This window comes from Orcinus orca, chromosome 16 (assembly GCF_937001465.1).
Source record: "Orcinus orca chromosome 16, mOrcOrc1.1, whole genome shotgun sequence".
Taxonomy (NCBI): Eukaryota; Metazoa; Chordata; class Mammalia; order Artiodactyla; family Delphinidae; genus Orcinus; species Orcinus orca.
In genome coordinates, this window is record NC_064574.1 from 73,721,573 (window position 1) to 73,743,562 (window position 21,990).

Below are 21,990 nucleotides of genomic sequence, written 5' to 3' on the forward strand. Positions count from 1 at the left end.
TCTGCAGGTGTGCCCAGCACTTGTCCCGAGTCCTTGGTTACCTCCTCAGAACCTAGACTGTCCTTTCTTTCCATTTTTTTGACTTGTAGAAATTCTATGCAACCTTCAAGTCTCAGCTTCATTATTACCTTTACTGCGAAGCCGTTTTCAGTTGCAAATAGCTGTCCCTGTCTGCCTTCCCAAGTTTTATATCTGTAAATACACTTCATTTCCTCTGTTTTATCCTAGCTTCTCTCTCCCCAACTGGATTCCTTACTCATGTCTGAATTCTAACACAACATAGTTAATGGTATTTGATAAATGTTTGTTAAAAGAATGAATGAGTGGAGACTCACCCAGAGCTCTGTAGTAGTGAGATGTACTCTACCCATTTTCTTGACTTTTCAGCTGATCAGAGCCGCCTTGCACCTCCCCCCCCCCCCCCGCCCCCTGCTTTTAAGCTTGGGAATTTAAATCTGTGCCTTTTTTGGTGATTAACACTGACATTATTTAAGACATTCAAAATAGGCATTGGTTTCTGATCTGTCTTGGATTATTTATAAAGCTAGCAAGTCAGATGCTTTTTGGTTCCTAAATTTTCTTCGTCTCTGGACTTCACCTTCAGCTGTATCCTCATTGCTTATTGCTGAGACAGGAGATACATAGCATTAAAATCAGAACGGATTTAGATGGAAGTAAACAGCAGGGGCTGGCAGTCTCAAACACATATGAGATTGTTATCTAGACCATATCCTGAGTCGGAATGTGGAAGATGAGAAATAGGCATTAGCAGAATGGCTCAATAGGCTCCTTTTTGCCAAAATTTTCCACAAAATGAATTCGTATCTTGAAGTTACAAGTAAGCCTTTGGATGTCCAGTTCAGTTGTAAGTACTCTGGATTGACTCATTGATAGTAACGCACTAACTTAAAGTTCTACAATATTTTCTAACCCATGAGCTTCTTACATATAATATCATAATTGTGTCCACGTAACAATAGTTGAAAAAGTTTCCTTGGGCTGTTTAAACTAGCTGCTCCCAGATTAGGGCAATTGCTCTCTAAGCATTTTGTAGCAATGAGTTTATGTTTCTCATTCTTGTATTGTTTACACTGTCATTTAAGAAAGATCTGCAGCAGGAAGCTGCTGTCAAAATAAAAAGTTTTCTTTAAATTAACTCAAGCTATGTTATTTCCTTTTGAATGTCTGATATTATTGGTATATTAGATACTATTAAGAAAGGTCGACTTTACTGCTGTTTAATACTGAAAAATAAGACATTTATGTTGTGACTATACTTACTAGCTAGGGTCAAATATATGATCACTGTCATCTGATAATCATTTGAGTTTTTCAATGAAAACTTTGAAATAAAAGTGATATTTGAGATGTTTCAATTAGAACATCCATACTGTTATCTTCTGTTACTTGTTTGAGCTTTAAGTATACCTGAGCAAGAAAAGACATTTGAAGAGAAAGAATTTCTTAAACTTTATAAACAAAGAAATCCGATTTTTCCCAAGCTTTTCAGCCTACGTATGATCTAGTACCACCCAAAGTAGAAGAAGGTAGCATATTTTGTTTTATTACTCTTGGCAAGTATAAAGGTTACATTTCAAGATTTTTATCCTTTGTCTAAATGTTCCTTTTCAAATATGAGGGGAGAAATAGATTGGTATTTGAGTATGTGGGGCTAAAAAGCAATTCCATCAAGATAACACAGCATAAAATGTGTTAGCTTCAATTTCTGGACATGGCAGCTACTTGTTGAACAGTCCTTTTTTAAAAAAAAAAAAAAAAATCCGTCTTGTGCAAGACAGCACTGCCTACCTTTGGCAGTAGACTTTTTTTAAAATAAATTTCTTTATTCATTTACTTAATTTTTGGCTGCGTTGGGTCTTTGCTGCTGTACGCGGGTTTTGTCTAGTTGCTGCAAGCAGGGGCTACTCTTTGTTGGCGGTGCATGGGCTTCTCATTGCGGTGGCTTCTCTTGTTGTGGAGCACGGGCTCTAGGCACGTGGGCTTCAGTAGTTGTGGCACGTGGGCTCAGTAGTTGTGGCTTGCAGGCTCCAGAGCACAGGCTCAGTAGTTGTGGCGCACAGGCTTAGTTACTCCGCTGCTGTGGGATCTTCCTGGACCAGGGCTCGAACCTGTGTCCCCTGCAGTGGCAGGTGGATTCTTCACCACTGCACCACCAGGGAAGCCCTGACAGTAGACTTTTATCAGAAGTGTGACCAGATGTGTTTCTCTTGGCACATTATTATGCCAAGTTGAAGATCCAGCAGGAAATGGAAGTAATTAATCCTTTTCCACGTTTGAGCAATAATACTGATATTCTTGAAACCTCATGTTGGAAAGACAAAAATAATTTCCCGCATTACATATTTTGGGGTATCCAAAATGAACTTAGTTCTGTGGATGTGAGCATGCATTGACCTGATGTTATCGGAGGAATGTTGTTTCACTGTTAAGAAGGGCTTATTATACATGAATGAGATGGCTCTATATCTAATATTTAAATAAACCAAAGTATCCATGTGACCCACAACTGGCAGGTTTTAAAAAACTAATATTTGACCTTATCTCTGATTATAAAAATTACACATTGAATATAGAAATTTGGGGGGAAGTAAAGAGAAATATAAAGGAACAAATGAAGAAGCTACCTATAATTCCAGGACCTTGAGGCAGCTACTACTGACATTTGGAAGTAGTACTTCTAGTTAATCCTTTGAGGGGGAGAGAGTGATTTGTTTTGCATATATGATTCAATTTTATATGTTGCTATTTGTTAACATCAGGTCATGAGCAGTTTTGCATGCTATTAAAGTTTCTCTATGACCTTCAGGTAAAAGACAGCATAGTTTTTCATCAGTAACAGTGTGAGATAATACATATATTGGTCTCTGTCCCCAGTTCCTGGCACAGAGTTCCTAAAGCCCTTGTAACTTTCTAAGTGATAAGAGCATTAAGAGCGTCTTTTATTCTAATAAGGCACCTTGGAATTTTCAGCATCCCCCTGCCACACACACACACACACACACACACACACACACACACCCCTCTCTAGAGAGGGGAGATGGGCTGGAAATGAAGTTAATAATTGATTGTGCCTGCGAGAGGAAGCCTCCATAAAAATCCCACTAAGGGGTTTGGGGAGCTTCCAGGTTGGTGAACACATCCACATATCAGGAGGTTGGTGTGTCCTCAGCTCCATGGGGACAGAAGTGCCTGTGCTCAGGACCCTCCCAAGACCTCGCGTTATGTGTCTCTTCATCTGGTCGTTCATCTGTACCCTTTAATAAACTGGTTAACCTAAGTCAGTGTTTCCCTGAGTTCTGTGAGCTGCTGTAGCAAATTAATCAAACCAGAGGAGGGGGTTATGGGAACCTCTGATTTAGAGCCCATCAGCCAGAAGCACAGGTGATAACCTAGACTTGGGACTGGCCTCTCCAGTAGGGTGTAGTCTCAGAATTGAGTTAATTTGTAGGACACCAGCTGGTGTTGCAGAGAATTGCTTGGTGAGGGAAAATCCCCCGCACATTTGGTGACCAGAGGTGTCAGAAGTGAAGTGTTGTGTGTGAGTGGTAAAGCAGACACATGGGAGAGAAGACTGGGTTTTTCCCTCCTCACTCAGTTTCCTGCTTGTTGGCCAGTATCAGGGTCTCGCAAGACTGTGTTCCAGCCTGCTTCTCCATATCATGGGGGCCTGAGTGTAAATCAGGTTCCTGTCCTGAGCACACCTGAGAGGGGGCCTTGTGCCTCTGCTGCTCTCCAGTTGCAGCATGCACAGTTTGTTACTTTCTAACATTTCTAAAGTCAGATAGCCAGAGATGGCATGTCATATTTAATTGCTAGCATTGTTACTTTCATAAAGGAGAGACATAAAATGATGGTACATAAAATAATTGTGTGTCTTACAATCTAGAATATCTTAGAGTCAATGAAATAGCCTGTCTTCTTCCCTCCTTTTTAGGACAAGCTAATCACCCCTCCATCATTCTGACTGGTTCCCCTGCTTATTGATCTATTTGGTTTATTTCCACCTCCCCTTATCGATGCCAAAGGCTTCTCTTGAGCCTTAGTCCATCTGGCTGTGATCTGGATATTTGTTTCTTATTATTATCTTTTCTTAGGCTTTATCTTGCCCTTTACCTTTATCTAACCTGCGTGTACCCTCTCTGTAGGCATGGATCTTCCAGGTTGTTGATTCCACCCATCTTGGGCTTAATGCCATTTCACCCTCCTCTGGTTGGCTAAAAGGATATTCTGGTTTTAGCCACTTTTGAAATCAGACCAAGACTGCTGACCTTGATCTCTCCCATGGTGTTTTCCAAAGCCAGTGCCTACGAAGTGTTTGGCTACCCCCAGCCCCAGGAAATTCCCTAGTAAATAGGTTTTCTCCAGACCTGACTTCTGCCTAAGCTTTTTAAGGAAAGATGAACGTGTTGCATCTTAGGTTCATGTTGAGACATTAAGTGATGTCTAGTAGATCATTGCTTACATGACTTAGGGACTCAGAGGAATGTTGGAGTGTGAATATATAGATTTAGAAGTCATCTCTGTAGCAGTAGATTGCAGGTGAAGGCAAGAAAGTGGATGGAATTATCCAAGAAGTGTCTAAAGAGGGCCAAAGAAGGAAGCTTAGGGAAGACAACTTTTCAAGCTTTCAAGATGAAGAGTGTATATAGAGAGTGACTCTGGGAAGAATTTGATAATGATGTTGGTACAATCCCATGCAAGTATTGTGTATTACATACAATTCAAAGAAACAATGAGTTTTCATGAAGATATTGAGGGAAGGTTAAGGGGTGATGAAAAAGAAACTTGGTTTACCAGTTAGCCTCTAATGACTGTGTCAAAAAGAAGTAGAATATAGTGTTTTGCATAGAAACCGTTGTGTAGTGGGTCGAATGGAAGGATGTGGAAGTGGGGAGAGTGAACAAAAGATATCAATGTAATGAATATTAACCTTTTGAACCCAGAGCAATAATATTGTTTAAAGAAGAAATTAAAGACATTTCCTTTTATGAGGTTAAACATTAGATAACCATATCTGCTAAAAACAAATTAGAAAATAAACATTCCCATAATGAAGAAAATAAGATGACTTATACGCTACCAGAATTCAAAGGTAAAAATACTATTACTATAGTGCTGTTTTTCTTCCAGAGTTTAATTTATGTGTATGTAAGTGTGTGTGTATTTTACTTATAAAATGAGATCATTACATATTTTTACAACTGTACTTTTTATTTAAAATATCATGAACAGCTCTATCAACTTCTGTCACCATACATTATTTTGCCCATTCTTGAACTTTTACATTTATTTATTTTATTTAGTTTTTATTTTTTTGTGGTACGCGGGCCTCTCACTGTTGTGGCCTCTCCCGTTGTGGAGCACAGGCTCCAGGCGCGCAGGCTCAGCGGCATGGCTCACGGGCCTAGCCGCTCCACGGCATGTGGGATCTTCCCGGACCGGGGCACGAACCCGTGTCCCCTGCATCGGCAGGCGGAATCTCAACCACTGCGCCACCAGGGAAGCCCCTTACATTTATTTTTGATTTGACTGTTTTTGAACTTTATACAAATAGAACCATTTATTATGTATTCCTTTGTGTCTGATTTTTTTTTTTTTGCTAAGTACCCTGTTTGAGATTTCTCCATGACGTTATATGCAACAATTCATTCATTTTTACTGCTATATAGTATATGACTATACAACAAACTATTCAGTGTTTCTACCATTGGTGGACATTTGAATTGTTTTATGTTTTTCACTATTATGAATAATTTTTATGGACATTCTTGTAGATATATAAATATACCTGCATTTCTCTTGGGTAAATATGTAGAGCGGAATTGTTAGATTACAGCGTAAGTGTACATCCCACTTTAGTAGACACTACCAGTTTTCCAAAGTAATTGTACCGATTTATATTTCTCCCAGCGGTGTGTGAGAAGGCCAGTTGTTCTACATTCTCTGACCTCCCTCCCACTTTAAAATTTAGCCATCTTCATTGTTGTTTAGTGATATTTCACTGTAGTTTTAGGTTGCATTTCCCCAGTGAATACCTTTCAATTTGAATACTTTTACAGATGCTGATTGGCCATTTGGCTATCCTTTTTATGTGAATTATGTGTTCAATTCTTTTGTTCCTTATTTATTTGGATTACTGTTGATTTTTTATTGACTTGTAGATGTTCTAAAATATATTCTGGATACAAGAGCTTTGTCAGGTACATGTTTTCAAGATACCTTCTAGTCTGTCTTTGCCTTTTTACTCTTAATGATATATTTTGATAAACAGAAGTTCTTAATTTTAACAAAGCCCAATTTATTAATTTGTTGAAGTTTTATGGTTAGTGCTTTTCATGTCCTGTTTATGAAATCTTTGTCTACCCCAAGGTCATGAAGATATTTTCTTATTTTTTTTTTGTGAAAGCTTTATTTTTCTTTCACATTTGGGACTATGAATCATCTCAAATTAATTTTTTTAGGGTAATTTGAGGAGGGTTTATTTAGTAAGGCCTTAATTATAAAAGTGTGTGGAAGGAATAGAGGAACCATTGGAATTGTGCCAAGGATCCTGGGGCCAGCAGCACCAGAGTATTACCATCCGCACAGGTGTCCAACAACAGGGGGATTGATTGCTAATATGAGTGGCTGACACTTACCAAATATTGGGTGGAGAGAGCTTTAAGCTTCCCCTTGTCCGTTTTTGCATTCTGATAGAAGTTTAGGGCATATTTCTGGACAAAGCTCTTAGGGGATACAGTTTTGGTAAGAGGGAGCAAAGAGTTAATTCAAAACTCTTGTTCATGCTTTTGCCCATAGGTAGATGAGGATTAGGTAGGCTGGGAGCTGGTCCTTCTTGAGGGGATTCTCTGACCTGGGGAGGCCTAGCTAGACCAAAGTACAGCCCAAAGGAAGGAGTAAGTGGTTTGGGGCAATTCTGCTGAGGGTCTGAAGGACAAAGTCTTGTCTTGGGGATACCTTTTTCTTTTTTTTAAGGAAAAAAAATTTTTTTCAATTTTATTGAGAAATAATTGACATATATCACTGTATCAGTTTAAGGCCTGTAGCCTGATTGTTTGAGTTACATATATTGTGAAATGTTTGCCACATCCATCTTTTTATGTTTTTATGATGTTAATTATCATTCTTTTGCTTCCACTCAGAGAACTGGCCTTTTAGCATTTCTTGTAAGGCGGGTCTGGTGGTGATAAACTCCCCCAGGTTTTGTTTGTTTGGGAAAATCTTTCTCTCTCTTTCTGTGTCTGAAGGACGGCCTTACGGGGTATAGAATTCTTGGTTGACAGTTATTTTCTTTCAGTATTTTGAATATGACAGCTCATTCTCTCCTGGCCTGAAAAGTTTCTGTTGCAAAATTCACTGATTGTTTCATGGGAGTTCCCTTGTGAGTTCTCTTTTTTCTCTCACCACTCTTAAAATTCTTTCTTTGACTTTTGGCAATTTAATTATAATGTGTCTGGGTGTGATCCTGTTCAATTCAACCTGTTTGGGTCCTTTGGGCCTCATGGATCTGGATGTCCATTTCTCTCCCGAGGTTAGGAAGTTTTCAGCCATTATTGCTTTAAATATACTTTCTGTTCCTCTATCTTTCTCTTGTCTTTATGGAATTCCCATAATGCGAATATTGTTTATTTTCATGGTATCCCATAATTCCTGTAGGCTTCCTTCAATTTTTCTTTTTTTTCCCCGTTTTGTTCCTTTGACAGTTTCCAATGTTCTGTCCTCCAAGTTGCTTATTATTTTGTTTTGTTTTCTTTTTTAAATGTGCGGTGAGTCTAATTTTGAAACTCTTTATTGAATTCTTTCGTTCAGTTACTCTATTTTTCAGTTCTAGGATTTCTGTTTGGGTTTCTTTGATGGTTACTGTTTCCTTGTTGAACTTCTCATTTTGTCCATGCATTGTTTTCTTAATTTTGTTTAGTTGTCTTTCTGTGTTTTCTTGTAGTTCTTGTAGTTAAGAGGATTATTCTGAATTCTTTGTGTGATAGTTCATCAGTCTCCATTTCTTTAGAGTCAGTTGTTGGAGCTATTAGTTTCTTTTGGTGGTTTCATATTTACCTGACTTTTGACGATCCTTGGTTCCTTACATATTTTTCTATGCATTTGAGTAATTGGGCTCTTCTTCCAGACTTCACAGGTTTGCTTTGGCAGAGACAGTTCTTCACCAGGCAGCTCAGTTTGGGTTTCTGGGTGTATCTTCTAGTAATGTCCTTGGGCAGCTGGGGCCTGCTATTCTGGTCTGTTTTGGGTGAGGCACTTGTTTGAGCTCTGAGAATGGGGATGGGGCAGAGTGCCACTGCCTGAGAAGTTTGTATAGGGCTGCTGGCTTGGTTCCACACACAAGTGAGGCTGGAGGAGGGGCTCCATGCTTGCCTGGATCCTCTGATCAGGCTTACTCAATGGTCCTGACTGTGTACTATATTCTGTAGTAGATGGGGGCTGTGAATTAGCTTCCCTGCCCTGGCAGGCCAGCCAGATGGGATCCAGGTCCCGTATAGCTGGTTGTTTGGGGGCCTGAATCAGGCCAGAGTGTGCACTGAATTTCCTGGTCAGGAAAGGCCATCGGTTTTGTTCTGCAGGTCAGGGAGGCATGGGCTGTGCTCTCTGTTCAGTGCCACTGTACATAGGGCCATTGAATGGGCTGTGCAGCTTCCCCTGTGCTCTGGTCAGACTCCCTGGTTGGACAGGCTGAAGGCTGTATTCAGCAATAAGTGGGCCTGTGAATTAGATTCCCAGCCTGGGTGCAGCGGGAGAAGAAGCTCTAAAACTGGTAAAGCTTTTTGTTGTCACACCCCAGGTTTCCTGACTGAGCAGGGCCATTGGCTTTGGTCTGCAGACTCTCGGCTCTGCCTGCCCACCTCTCTGCTGGAGTCCTTCTGGACTGCACAGCTTCCAGGTGTTGTCACCAGCCCTTCTGGTCAGATGAGGCTGGAGGACACTGTCCACAGTGGATGGGATTGTGATTCAGCTCCTCGCTTGGGCACAGGCAAACTGGGCTCTAGGGCGGCAAAACTCCTTGTTTGAGGATCCGAATCAGGCAGATCTGCCCTCCCCCAAGTTCCTTGGTCAGAGCGCACCCTGGGTGCTCTGCAGGTGAGCAGAGCCGCTGGTTGGGGTCACTGCCTGGACACTGCAGGTATGAAGTCAGTCTCCCAAGATCCACATGCTGGTTGTGGCAGGCCCCTCCCCGCTTCTCTGTGACAGTCAGATTCTGAGTGTTTGCGCCCGAAGATTCCCTGCAGTCCCCTTGGTGCAGTGTCAGAATAAGGGCTCCCACAAAGCGACCCATTTTGCTGGGGGCAGGGAGGATGCTGCCTGTCCCCGCTGGGTTCTCTTCCTATTGGAGGAACTGGAGACTTAGGAGACCCCTCTGTGTGCTGCTGCACTACCCTGGGGTAGGGGCAGTGTGGTCAACGTGCAGCCCCTTCTCTTACCTTCTATCGCAGTCTGTCTTGGTCTCTGTGGTGCAGGGGGTGCTTCAGCCTCACCCCCGTGTTCTAGAATTCTCTCAGTGGTGTCTTGTTTTTGAGTAGTTGTTAGTAGTTCTTCTTCTTTTTTTTTTTTTTATTTTTGATTTTATATAAAAACATTTGTTTTTGTTATTGTATCTATGGTGATGTGGCTTTTATCTTAAACAGGGTCTGCTGATAGATGCATTATTGTGGCAAGTAGTTCTAGGACTGGAATAAATGATAACATAGGATATCTCATCCTATGTTTGGTACACTATTCTTTTGTTGTAAAAGAATAAGAAGGTTTTGGTACTAAATGGGAGCTCATTCAAATCTTAACTCCTTGTTTCTACTATGGTTTTCTCAATGTATAAGGAAGGAACTCCCACCACTCCCCTTACCCCGCCCAAAAAAAGCTTTATTCTACCATAGATAAGAAAGATAAGAATTATGTAATCAGCAGAAGAGAATCATTTTCAATATGCAGACTAAATTCTACAAAGATTATTATGTACACATCAAATATTTTAGCTCATCATTGATCAGAAAGGTTAACATACCATGGTATCTGAATTGGAGTCTGTTCGTCTTCAATAGGCTCTTCGTCTGATGAGTCAAACTCACTTGTTTGCACTGAACTAGGCTTCAAAAGAAATCAGTTATGTTAAATAACTTTAAAGAATATTTACATATAGTTTTAGTATAGCTGATCCTTGCTTAAAGACAAACTGATGCATATTTGCAATTCACTCAAACCTGGAATATCAGAGAGATCAGCGATATCAATAATAAGCTATTGCTGTTTACTATCCTATTAATAATTACAGCCCCATGTAGTGGAAAGAGTGTTGGATTGGGAACCAAGAAACCTGTCTTCTGGTCCTGGCTCTGCCACTTACTGTATAAACTTGGACAAGCGATGTCAGTTTCTACTGGATCTCAGTTTTCCAAAACTATAAAGTGAGATTTATTCATTCATTCATTCACAAACATTTCTTGGACACCTTCATTTGCCAAGCTCTGGAGATGCAAAGATCCATAAAATAAACAGCCTGCCTTCAGTATAATTGGAGAGACAATGTGTAAATAGATTCAAAAAAGTTAGAAGTGCTAAAATGGCACTATGCCCTTCAGAGCAGACAAGGGAGTGACTGACTGCTTAGGCAGCTGGAGAAAGCTTCACAGAGGAGAGATCCATTAGTTGGGTTTTGATGGATGAGCAGGAGGTTTTTAAGCAGATAGAGAAGTTAAGGCAATTAAGGCAAAAAGAGAAAGGGCTTTGTACAGTATATTCCCTTGGTGTCCACGGGGGGTGGGGGGGATTGGTTGGTTCCAGGACCTCTCCCCCAACCGCGGGTTCCAAAATTCCCAGATGCTCAACTCCCTTACATAAAACGGACCAACATGGGACAGTTGGTCCTCTGCATCCACGAACACCGAGAGCTGACTGTATCCAGGAACTGTGACATTAGAGCAGAGAAGAGGAAGCTAAAGAAGTAGTTTTCTCTACCCCATTTCTCAATAAATAACCCCCAAACAGCCTAGCAATTTGGTTGGTGGGTGGGTGGGAGTACAGGTGGAATAACATGTCCCTAACTTTGTGAATCACTGGACTAGAGAGACTGAGATGAACTTTGTGTGCTGATCTAAGGAGTTGAAAATCACGTGGGAAGCATTTCTACATGGAAGATGTGTTATAGGACCAATAAAAAACACACCTTTCTTCTACTTCCTAGTTGGAACCAACTGAGGGATGAGACACTGGAGAGGCAAATGGAGATCAATATATCAGTTTTATTACTGACTGTCAGGTGGAGGATGGAGGATGTGGCTTTAAAGCTGAGGTCAAGTGGGCTTGTCAATTCTTCACTCCAGAATTGGACTTATCCACCCAGGCACAGGCAGTGATGGACAACCCGTAGCTCCCCTGTGTCAGAGAGCACCCCAGATAGTACTCTCTGCAAAGAGAAGGGAAGGAACACAGCTACTTGTGTTCAGTTCCTCCCAAACTCAGGGATCAGATCACTCACTCTTCCCCTTCTGGGGACAAGTGTAGAAAAGAGGCCAGGAGTGAAGGAGAGCTGATGTCCCTCCACATGGAAATATGGGGATTAGCAAGTGTAACTGCCTAATGTCTTTTCTAGCTCTGAAGCTATATTCTATTCTATAATGGTCTTATTTGTAACTACCAGATCACTTTACAGAGCCAATTTAGGCCATGGATTTGAGTTGCTTTGGATCTATCCGTATTATTATTATCAACTCAACTCAAATGGAGCCCCTTCAACAGGTTGTTAGCTCTGTCGGTAGGTGATGTGAGTCAGGTGGGGCTTCAGATCCTTAAGCCTGTTTTTTCTTTCTTTAAGGCAGTTTTGATGATTCAAGAGTTTGTTTGCGTGGCCCATTCACTCAGGCTCTCCCAGCCAGCTTTACAAATCCTAACAGAGTTGGATGTTTCCGCTTCCCCAAGCCCAGAGATTCTTAACTCCAGGGAAAGGGACGCAGTGCCAGGTGGCCCCGTGGAATGGTGGCCGTGGTGACACACCCACAAGCTGGAGGGGTGTTAATCATCTTCCAGGAAGTTTTCCCCGTCCGTGGAGAGGACTGCTCCCCAGGGGGCCCAGGGCATCCCAGGATATGCTTTGGGGCTGGGGTATCAGGCTGAATGATGCACGGAGACACTTAAGCTCTCTATGCCTTAGTTCCTTCGTAAAAGGGGGCTCAGCCCTCTCTGGCAGGGCTGTCGTGAGGCTTAGGAGACCCTGCATGCGACAGCTCACAGCCCACAACAGGCGCACAGCGAATGTCTGTCTTCCCCTCGCCCGCCTCCGACACTATTCCTTCGCTGCCATCCTTCTTGCAGGTTCCGGGAAGCGCCACCTCCCCTTCCCTGGACGGTTACTGCGCGAGTCGTGTTGCGACCAGGCTGGGGCTGTCCCCGGGCTCAATAAGTCGCATCGGGGCCGCTCCCATCCCTGCGGCTCGGTTCCTCCAATCCCCGTCCCCACTCACCGGCTTCATAGCTGGCCGCCAGACAACCAGACCGGCCTCCTCCTACCTCGGGCAGCACCAGTGTCTCCGTTAGTAGTTCTTCTGAGAGGGAGTGAAGTCAGGAACAACCTCTGTTGCCCTCTTGGTGGTGTCACCCTCAGATACATTTTTATATATGGTATAACGTAGCAAGTCAAGGTTAATTTAAACTTTTGAAATCAGGTACTCTAAGTCTTCCAGCTTTTTCCTTCAAGATCTAGTCGTCTTTCTCTTTGTGAATTCTGCCTTTGGTGATGTGTTTGAGAAGTCCTCACCCACCTCTCCTGGGTTATAAAAATATTTATGCATATTTTCCTGTTCTTTCATGGCCTAATTTTAAAAAACTTGACTCTTTAATCCAACTGGGATACAATTTTGTATTCACTTTTATTTAGTTATCCAGGATCATTTATTGAATAATTCATCCTTTATGCATTGATGTGATAAGCTTATTGTATACTGAAACTTATATCAGTGCCAGCTCATTCCAAGGAGATGCTATATGTGTTGATTTTGACCTTTTTTTCCATTAACAGTGTGTCACAGACATTTTTCCACAGTAGTACATGTAACACTTCAGCACTGGTCTTATTGTCTGGGTACTATCTTATTCTGTGGGTCTAACAATTTAATTTGCAGGTCTTGTCTTTGGTGGCTTTCCCTTTCTCTCTCCTCCTCCTCCTCCCCCCGTAGTCTGTTTCCAGCACTTATGTGCCAGCGGTGCCTTGTGCTATCTTGTAACACGCCATCATAGTGCTTACCACGGTGGGTTGTGATTGCTTAGTTAATTGTCTTTCTTCTTGCAAACTGAAAGGTCCCAGAGAGAAGGCACAGTGTATGTCATGTCATTTTTGCTCTCCCAGCTCTTATCACAGTGTGACACACAATAGCCACATGATAAATGTTTGGTGAATGAGCAAATTAGATTTATCTCCTTTCCTTTTGATGTATATTTCATCGTTAACCAACAGTCTGTCTTGTGTAGCAGTTAAGAGCTTGGGATTCTTAAATAAGACTGCTCATGTTGGAGTCCTGTCTCTACCACTTCCTGGCTAATATTGGTCAAGAGACTCAGTTTTCTCATCTGTAAGATGGGGTTAATAGCAGTGCTGACCTCATAAGGTCTAGATAGAAACATCTAAAAACATCATGGGCTGCTTGTGTTTATGTTTTAAAGTATAATGCCCTCTATCCCCAATTTTGTAGGTATGATTAAATATTTTGGAGATGTAAAAAATAGAGTAAATAAGATGGTAAATACCAATATAACTACCATCTAGCTTAAGGAATAAAACATTATAAATTCAGTTGCAGTCCCTATGAACCTCTTTTCTTTCATATTTCCTTTCCTTCCCTCTATTTCAGAGATAATCTGTGTCCTGTATTTGGTGTTTATCATTCTATGCTATTTTTATACTTCACTCTATATTTACAACTTTGTAAACAACAGAGCTGTTTTTCATATTTTAAAACCGTATATAATAGTATCATCATAGCATTCTGCAAGTTCTTCTTGTTTTGAGCATTAGAAAAAATCATATTTACCATTTTAACTATTTTTACATGTATAGTTCAGTGGTATTAAGAACGTTCACATAGTTGTTGAACCATCACCACAGTCCGTTTCCAGAGTTTTTTATCTTCCCAAACTGAAACTACACATCCATTAAGCAATAACTCCCCATTCCCTGCCCCCCCCACCGCCTTTTTTATTGTTTATTTGTTTAATATTATATTTGTGGATTTACTCATGCTGATACATTTAGCTTTTGAGACACTGTAACTGCTCTATAAGCATTCCATCTTATAAATATTCTACAATGTATTATTCATTCTCCTGTGGATGGGCATTTGAGTTTTTCTGAAGTTTTCAACTCTGCAGTGAACATTACTGAAAGTTTTCTTTGTATACACATGCAGTAGTTTCTTTAGGGTCCATACCTAGGAGTGAAAATTGCTGGATTTTAGGATATACACATCTTCCATTTAACTAGATTTTTTCAAAGTACTCAGGAGAGTGGCTTTGGAGACTAGTGTATTCGAGTTTCCATTTTCTGTCCTCACAAATAGGTGGTATTGTCAGCTTTTAAGATATATACATCTTCCATTTAACTAGATTTTTTTCAAAGTACTCAGCTTTTTAACATTTTTAAGTTTGAATGTATTGTCATGCTTTTTTAAGTTTTGCCAGTCTGATGAATATGACTTGGTATCCATCAGGAGTTGTGGTTTTTATTTTACGTTCCTCTATTTAGTGGGGTGAATATCTGTGGGATGTCCTGCACCACCTGCAGGCTTGGCTGTAACCCTGGTCACCTTGCACCTGGCAGAGCGCTCTCCGGTGGGCCATTGCTGCAGCACGTGTTCAAGGTGGTAAAGTATGGAAGATGTTATTAGTTGGATAGTCCGATGCTCTTGCTATAGTGAACTCCTTCACCGGCAAGAGTCCATCCTGATTCTCAGCATCGATAGTACTACCTAGACAATACACACGTGGCCTACTGCGTGCTGGGGCCACAAGGCCTGTGTTTGAATTCTGGGTCCACCCCTCAGAGCTTTGTGATCTTAGGTGCAGCATCCCTGTGCTTCAGTTCCTTTATCTGTAAGATGGGGATAAAGGAGCACTTGCCTCATAGGCTTGTTTTGAGGATTAAATGAATTATTGTGGAAAGTGCTTACTGGAATGGCCTATAAAACAGAGTAAGACTGAATAAATGAAAACTTACTTATAAGCCTCCAAGATGGTTTACTGAGAATTTATAATCTGTCATGTTGAGGACTTTATGTCCTCAGTTTTTAAAATATATATTCTTTTAAATAAAAATTATTCAGCTGACTTAAATTTATATCTGTTTTGAGTATTACATTTTAAAGTATTCTGAGTTTACCTGGTCTCTGCTTTGAATTTTTATTCTCAAGACCAGAAATTGTTTGTTTGTTTATTTTAACTCTGTAACTCTCTCTAAGCAGGAGAACTTCACTGCAGAAGGGAGGTTCTGAAAATAATTTTGATACAAATATCTGTAGTACATCATCTTCCCTGTTGCCTTACTTCATATGTATTTATCTGTGGATATTTTTTATCTTGAATTTTAAAATGGAACAAATATTGGTAATACTTGAAGTAAGTATATATAGACACATGCATACACATATGTATATACATGTGTGTGCATATATATTTTGGTGGCATCTCCATATTTATTTACATATATGTATAAAGTATGTATATATAAAATATATATTTTTTGCAGTAGCTTCAAATAAAAAAATGTAAGTTCCCAAACACTGGAAACTGTAATGATCACCATATGAAAAAAATTCTGTTTCCCTCTTAGACTTATCTTCATGAATCATCATTTTGCTTCATGACCTGTTAATGGGATAAGATTCCTTGATTTTGCCTGTAGACCTCATAAAAATACTAGTCAAGCGTCTTGTTTCTTTCCTTAAATATTTCTCAGTTGTATAATGGTGTATTTTGGGATAAGGATAGTTCTGAAAAAAAGATTTTTAAATGAAGTCTTAAAATAAAGGTAATAAAGTGAATAAAGTTAGGAAAGTTTAAAAAGTACTGAATTTAATGAAAATGCTACTACCAATCATTAAGAAAAAGACCAATAAAACAATAGAAAAATAAGCCAAGGATAAAAACCCTTAATGGAACATGAAATGCAAATGGCTTTTAAATACAAATAAAAATAACAGTAAGGAAAAAAGTACTCTCATATATTTCTGGTGAGAATACAAATTGGTACAATCTCACCTTTGAAGGACACTTTTTTTAAAAAAAATATTTTCACTTAAAAAGAAATTATTTATTTATTTGGCTGTGTTGGGCCTTCGTTGCTGCGCACGGGCTTTCTCTAGTTGTGGCGAGTGGGGGCTACTCTTTGTTGCGGTGCGCGGGCTTCTCATTGCAGTGGCTTCTCTTGTTGCGGAGCATGGGCTCTAGGTGCATGGGCTTCAGTAGTTGTGACATGCGGGCTCAGTAGTTGTGGCTTGTGGGCTCTAGAGCGCAGGCTTAGTAGTTGTGGCGCATGGCCTTTGTTGCTCCGCGGCATATGGGATCTTCCTGGAGCAGGGCTCGAACCCGTGTCCCCTGCATTGGCAGGCAGATTCTTAACCACTGCGCCACCAGGGAAGTCCCTTAAGGACACTTTTATGCTGTCTATTAAAATAAAAAGGGCATGTGCCTTTTGAATGAGCAGTTCACATCAAGTAATTTACCCTGAGACATACTTCCATCCACATGAAGTAAAATGTATAGAAGATTATTCATTGTGACATTACTTATAATAACAAAAGATTGGAAGCAAACTAAATATCCATCAGTAGAGAACCAATTAAATAAATTACGCTATGCACCTATACATTTGAATTCTTTTTGACTTGAGCGTCTGGAGGTAGAGGGAGCTCTTTGTCTGTTTTCCTCTTTGCACCTTTTCAGAGTGTTACTTATTTTCAAAAAGGATAACCATCAAGGAGCTGCCCCAAGAAGATAATTTTTTCTAGGGAATAGAATTGTAAAAACTTTTATATTCTTCTTCTTTCTAGTAGTAACAGACATTATTGAAACTTGAGTAAAGCAGAGAAGGTGGGATAGAAGCTAAAAAGCCCCTAGCAGAGAGCAGAAATTTGACGGATGTCAGATCATAGTGGGTTATAGAGAGTGGGTATTTTAATTGTCTCATGTACAAACATTTTCATTTTGAGCTCTTATTAACATTACACATATTTGTTTTTCCTAACTATTCTAACCAACACGTAATATAATTTCCCAAGAGTTAACACTAGTAATTAGTCATCTTAAACATGTTATTTGATCACCATTTGATACAATGTTTACTAAAAAACATTGAGTTCTTGGGACTTCCCTGGTGGTACAGTGGTTAGGACTCGGCGCTTCCACTGCACGGGGCACGGGTTCGATCCCTGGTTGGGGAACTCAGATCCCACGTGCCAACGTGGCCCTCCCCCCACAAAAAATTTTATACTCCATCTCCTGTTGTTTTTGTTTGTTTTCCACCCATTAGAAGCTTTCAGGCAGTGATTTTTTTCTGTAGTTAGTGTTTAGTCAAAGTATTTGATTGGAACCTCATGGGGGTCTTTATAGTCCTTGGAAAGTGAGCATAGTGGAGGTATGTGACTCCATCATGGCACCATACCAGCTTCGTGACCTCGGCAAAACTACTGATCTCTGTAACCTTTGTTTTCTCACCAGTTAAGCGGGATTAAAGTATTGATAGTTCATGACTCACCAGATTGTGTTGAGGGGTTAAATGACATAATACAAGTAAAACTCTTAGTACATTGCTTGGGGCATGGCTTCAATAGTGTTAGTGCTATAAATTGTTAAAAAAATTAGTTCTGATCTAAGTAGTGATCATTTGCCTCTTAAAATAATTTTTGGATACAAATGATTCTCAACACTTTGGAGACTGTTTTTACTGCATTCATTTCAGCCACCTCTTACTTCGAGCTTACTATATTTCAAGTCCTGTGCTAGGCCCTGGATATAATTATATCTAGGATGTGGTCTGAGCCGTAGAAGAGTTGCAGTGTCCTGGGGACAAATACAGGCATACCTCACTTCACTGCACTTAGCTTTATTGTGCTTCGCAGATATTGTGTTTTTCACAGATTGAAGGTTTGTGGCAACCGTGTGTCGAGCAAGTCTTAATTGGCACTATTTTTCCAACAGCATTTACTCACTTTGTGTTTCTTTGTCACGTTTTGGTAATTCTGGCACTATTTCATACTTTTTCATTACAATTATATTTGTTATGGTGTCTGTGATCAGTAATCTTTGTTACTACTACAAGTAGCTGAAAGCTCAGATGACAGTTAGCATTTTTTAACAATAAAGTATTTCTTAAGGTATGCACATTTTTTGAGACATAATGCTACCACACTTAATAGACTAAAGTAGAGTGTAAGCATAACTTTTATATGCACTGAGAAACCAAAATTGCAGTGGTCTGGAACTAATAAGCCTGCGGTATCTCTGAGGTCTGCCTATAGGCAGATAAACAGACAGTTCCAGCACATGGAGACAAGTGCTGGGGAAGGAGCATGCACACGGTCAGGAGAGACACTGGGATCAGAGTTGGGAAGGATCTGTATTACTCAAAAAATAAGAAGTAGTCCTAAAGAGCTAGCTCTCCACAGGTTAATAATGCCTAGCACACCAACAGAGTTTTAAAAAATCTGTTAAATAATTCTGTGGTTCTAAAAACACTCAATTAGTCATTTAACTGAAGCTGGAAAAGTATATACTAATTACTTTTCTTGACTTATATTGCACAAAAACATTAATAATAGCTGTATAACTGTGAAGTCATGGGTGACATTTAACATGTTTTCCAGGTTTTTTAAAAAATAAACAAAATCTATGATAATATCAGAGAGGAACAATTTATGTTTTATCTTTAAAATTTTCTGTAATTTTATATAGGTCATTAATGTAGCAGTGGATAATTTATCCAGTAGACGTTTCTAGATCCTGATGGCCTAAGCCAAGTACACAGAGTAGTATTCATTTCGGGTGGATGACTTTCAGGGTCAAAACTTTCTTTCTATTTGCGAAAGTGTCTTTTACGTGAAGCTGGCTGTGTATTGAGGTCAGCCCTGAGGAGATTGTGGCTTGAATAGTAGTGAATGATACTGACACACTGCAGCTCAAAAAATGAGAAATGGTTTTAAAGATCTGGTTATCCACAAGTTAATAGGGTTTTATCTACCCTTTGACCTTCGATTCATGTTATCAGATCGGCTGAAGGATATAGCAAGAGACATCTCTTCCAAATACAGGCACACCCTACCAACCATCTCCTTGTCAGTTGTTGGTTTACACCTTTTTGTTTTTAATACCCAAACACAAACAGCATAGAAGCCTTTCAGTACAGTGTTTTAAATTGATGTTTACAAGGGCAAAATTTCTACTTATTTTCCAAAACTGAATACAGCATTTAAAGCAAAACGATATGCAAGAAAAATCTTGAATGGCATTCCAAATACAATTGGTAGATCATCAGAGTCAGGTGTAGACGATTTGAAAAGCTCACCATGTCAACCGAGGGAGATCTGCTTCTCTGTGGTGCCGGCATGGAGAGGCCACTTGCCTTTACTGAGCAGCTGCCATTAACCTTGTTTGTTTTCGGAGGTTAAGTCAGGAAGTAGTGTCTTATACATTTGGTAGCTAACATAATAGTTGTTACATTTGTGAGCATCTTACCCTATTTTAGTTTCATTTTAAGCAAGTCTTTGGAGGCTTTGAGTTGATGTGTAACACATTTTAATTTTTCCCATTTAAAATAATGGGAAATATGCTTCACTTAGCATTTTTATGCATGCTGTTAGATTTCAGGAACAGATTACTACTCTTAGCTGGGAGATGCCTGTGTTACTGTAGTTTCATTATTTTTAATTATTTAGTGATTATGATGGCTCTTGAAATGTATTGGGTGTGTATTCCTATAGTCATTTTTTTCTGGATATCTTTCTGCTGCCCACTGTATTTTAAATTGCATTTTTCAGATTTATTCAGGGATGCGTGACTTATATTCTCTTTTGTTATCTTTATAGTTCTTGTTTAGACATAAGTTTTGAGTTTTGGGTAACATAGCTGTAATCATACTATATGTATAACTTTGTCTCCTTTGCAACGTAAGTGTTTTTCCATGCTGTGATATAATCTTGCTCTACTATTCACTGATAATGATGGATTGCCTCCCTCTAATACTTAGCAGTCTTCCTTTGTATTTTTATTATGATTCCCTCTTATGTGTGCATAAAATTTAATATACTCAATCATAAACAAATGTTTAAAAGATCTAAACTACACAAACTGCATTCATTCATTCAGCAAGTATAGATATTGCTAAATATTTGGTAAGGACTCTTCTAGCCACTGCGAATCAGTAAATAAGGCACATAAGGCTCCTGTTCTCCGGTAGGAGAGACAGAAAACAAATAGATAAATAAAAATGTACCATTTATAGGCCACCGAACATAATGTGGTAAGACCAAGAAAAGTTTAAGTAAACAGAGCCCAATCACTTGATAATTCAGAAGAGTAACTTGTAATTTTCATTAGGTAAAAGGAAATCAAAACTACAATTACAGATATTTGTAAAATAGTGGAAGTCAGAATACTGCATAACAATATCCAGAATTGAACCAAAGGGGAATTGTATCACGTAGGATTCAGATTAACTACACATAGAGACTCCCAAATAGTGAGTGGGATAATCAAGTTAGAAATGTTTTTCCTTCTGATGTCACAGAAGCCCAAATAAAGGTGAACCAATGACTGATATGGCGGCTGTGAGATAGTAGAAAATACATGTATTGGTTTCTGTCCCCAGTTCCTGGCACAGATCTCCTAAAACTTTTGTAATTTCCTAAGTTAAGAGTGTCTTTTGTTCTAATACTGTTTTTGACTCTGGTTCCTGACACGGAGTTCCTAAATCCCTTGGAATTTCCTGGGTGTCTTTTGTTCTAATGAGGTGACTCTTGGTGGCCTTGTGGATGGGAACTGGTCACTAGAAACACCAAGCCAAGCTTAGAAGCTTGGAACTTTCACCCTATACCCATATCCTGCAGGAAGGGGAGAGGGGCTGGAAATTGAGTTAATGATCAATCATGCCTGCATGATGAAGCCTCCATAAAAATCCCAGAGGCACAGGGTTCAGGGAGCTTCCAGGTTACTGAAAACAGGGAGGTGCTGGGAGAGTGGTGCCTGGAGAGAGCATAGAAGCTCCTCACCCCTTCCCACATAGCTTGCCTGCTCTGCTATTCCATCTCTATGGTCATCCGTATTCTTTATCATATCCTTTTATAATAAACTGGTATATAGTAAGTAAACTGTTTTCCTTAGTTCTGTGAACCTTTCTAGAAAATTAATTGCACCAGAGGAGGTCATGGGACTCGCCCATCAGAAGCACAGGTAACCACCTGAACTTGCAATTAGCATCTGAAGTGGGGGTGGGGCAGTCTGGAGGCACTGAGCCCTTCACTTTAGGGATCTGATGTTATCTCCAGGTAGGTAGTATCAGAACTGAGTTGAATTGGAGGATACTCAGCCGGTGTCACATTCTTGCTTGGTGTGGGGAAAAAAACCCATACCTCTGGGGTCAGAAGTGTTGTGAATTTGGTAGTAGTGGGAAAGTAAAGGAGAAACACAGGAGAGAGTGTGAGTTTTTTCTTTTCAGTATTTTCACAGTGTCATCAGAGACCCAGGTTCCTATCTGACATTCAACATAATGACTTTTATTCTGAAGTTTACTTCATGGTCCAGAATACTTGCTAGAGCTCCAGCCATCATGTTGGTATTCCAGCCTTCATTTTGAGCAGGCAGTACAAGGATAGGTATTAGAAGAGCACATCTTTTTCCTTCTAAGATAATTTGTATAACTCTTCCTTTTACATCTTTTTGGCCAGAACTTAGTCCCTTAGCCACATCTTGTGGAGGGAGGCTGAGAAATGT

General features: G+C 39.9%; 1 protein-coding gene across 8 annotated transcripts in view; it reads left to right on the forward strand.

Annotated features, from left to right (window-relative positions):
• LOC101274335 (S-adenosyl-L-methionine-dependent tRNA 4-demethylwyosine synthase TYW1) overlaps positions 1–21,990 on the forward strand; it is a 451,923-nt gene that overhangs the window by 332,093 nt on the left and 97,840 nt on the right. The gene's annotated exons all lie outside the window — the stretch shown is intronic.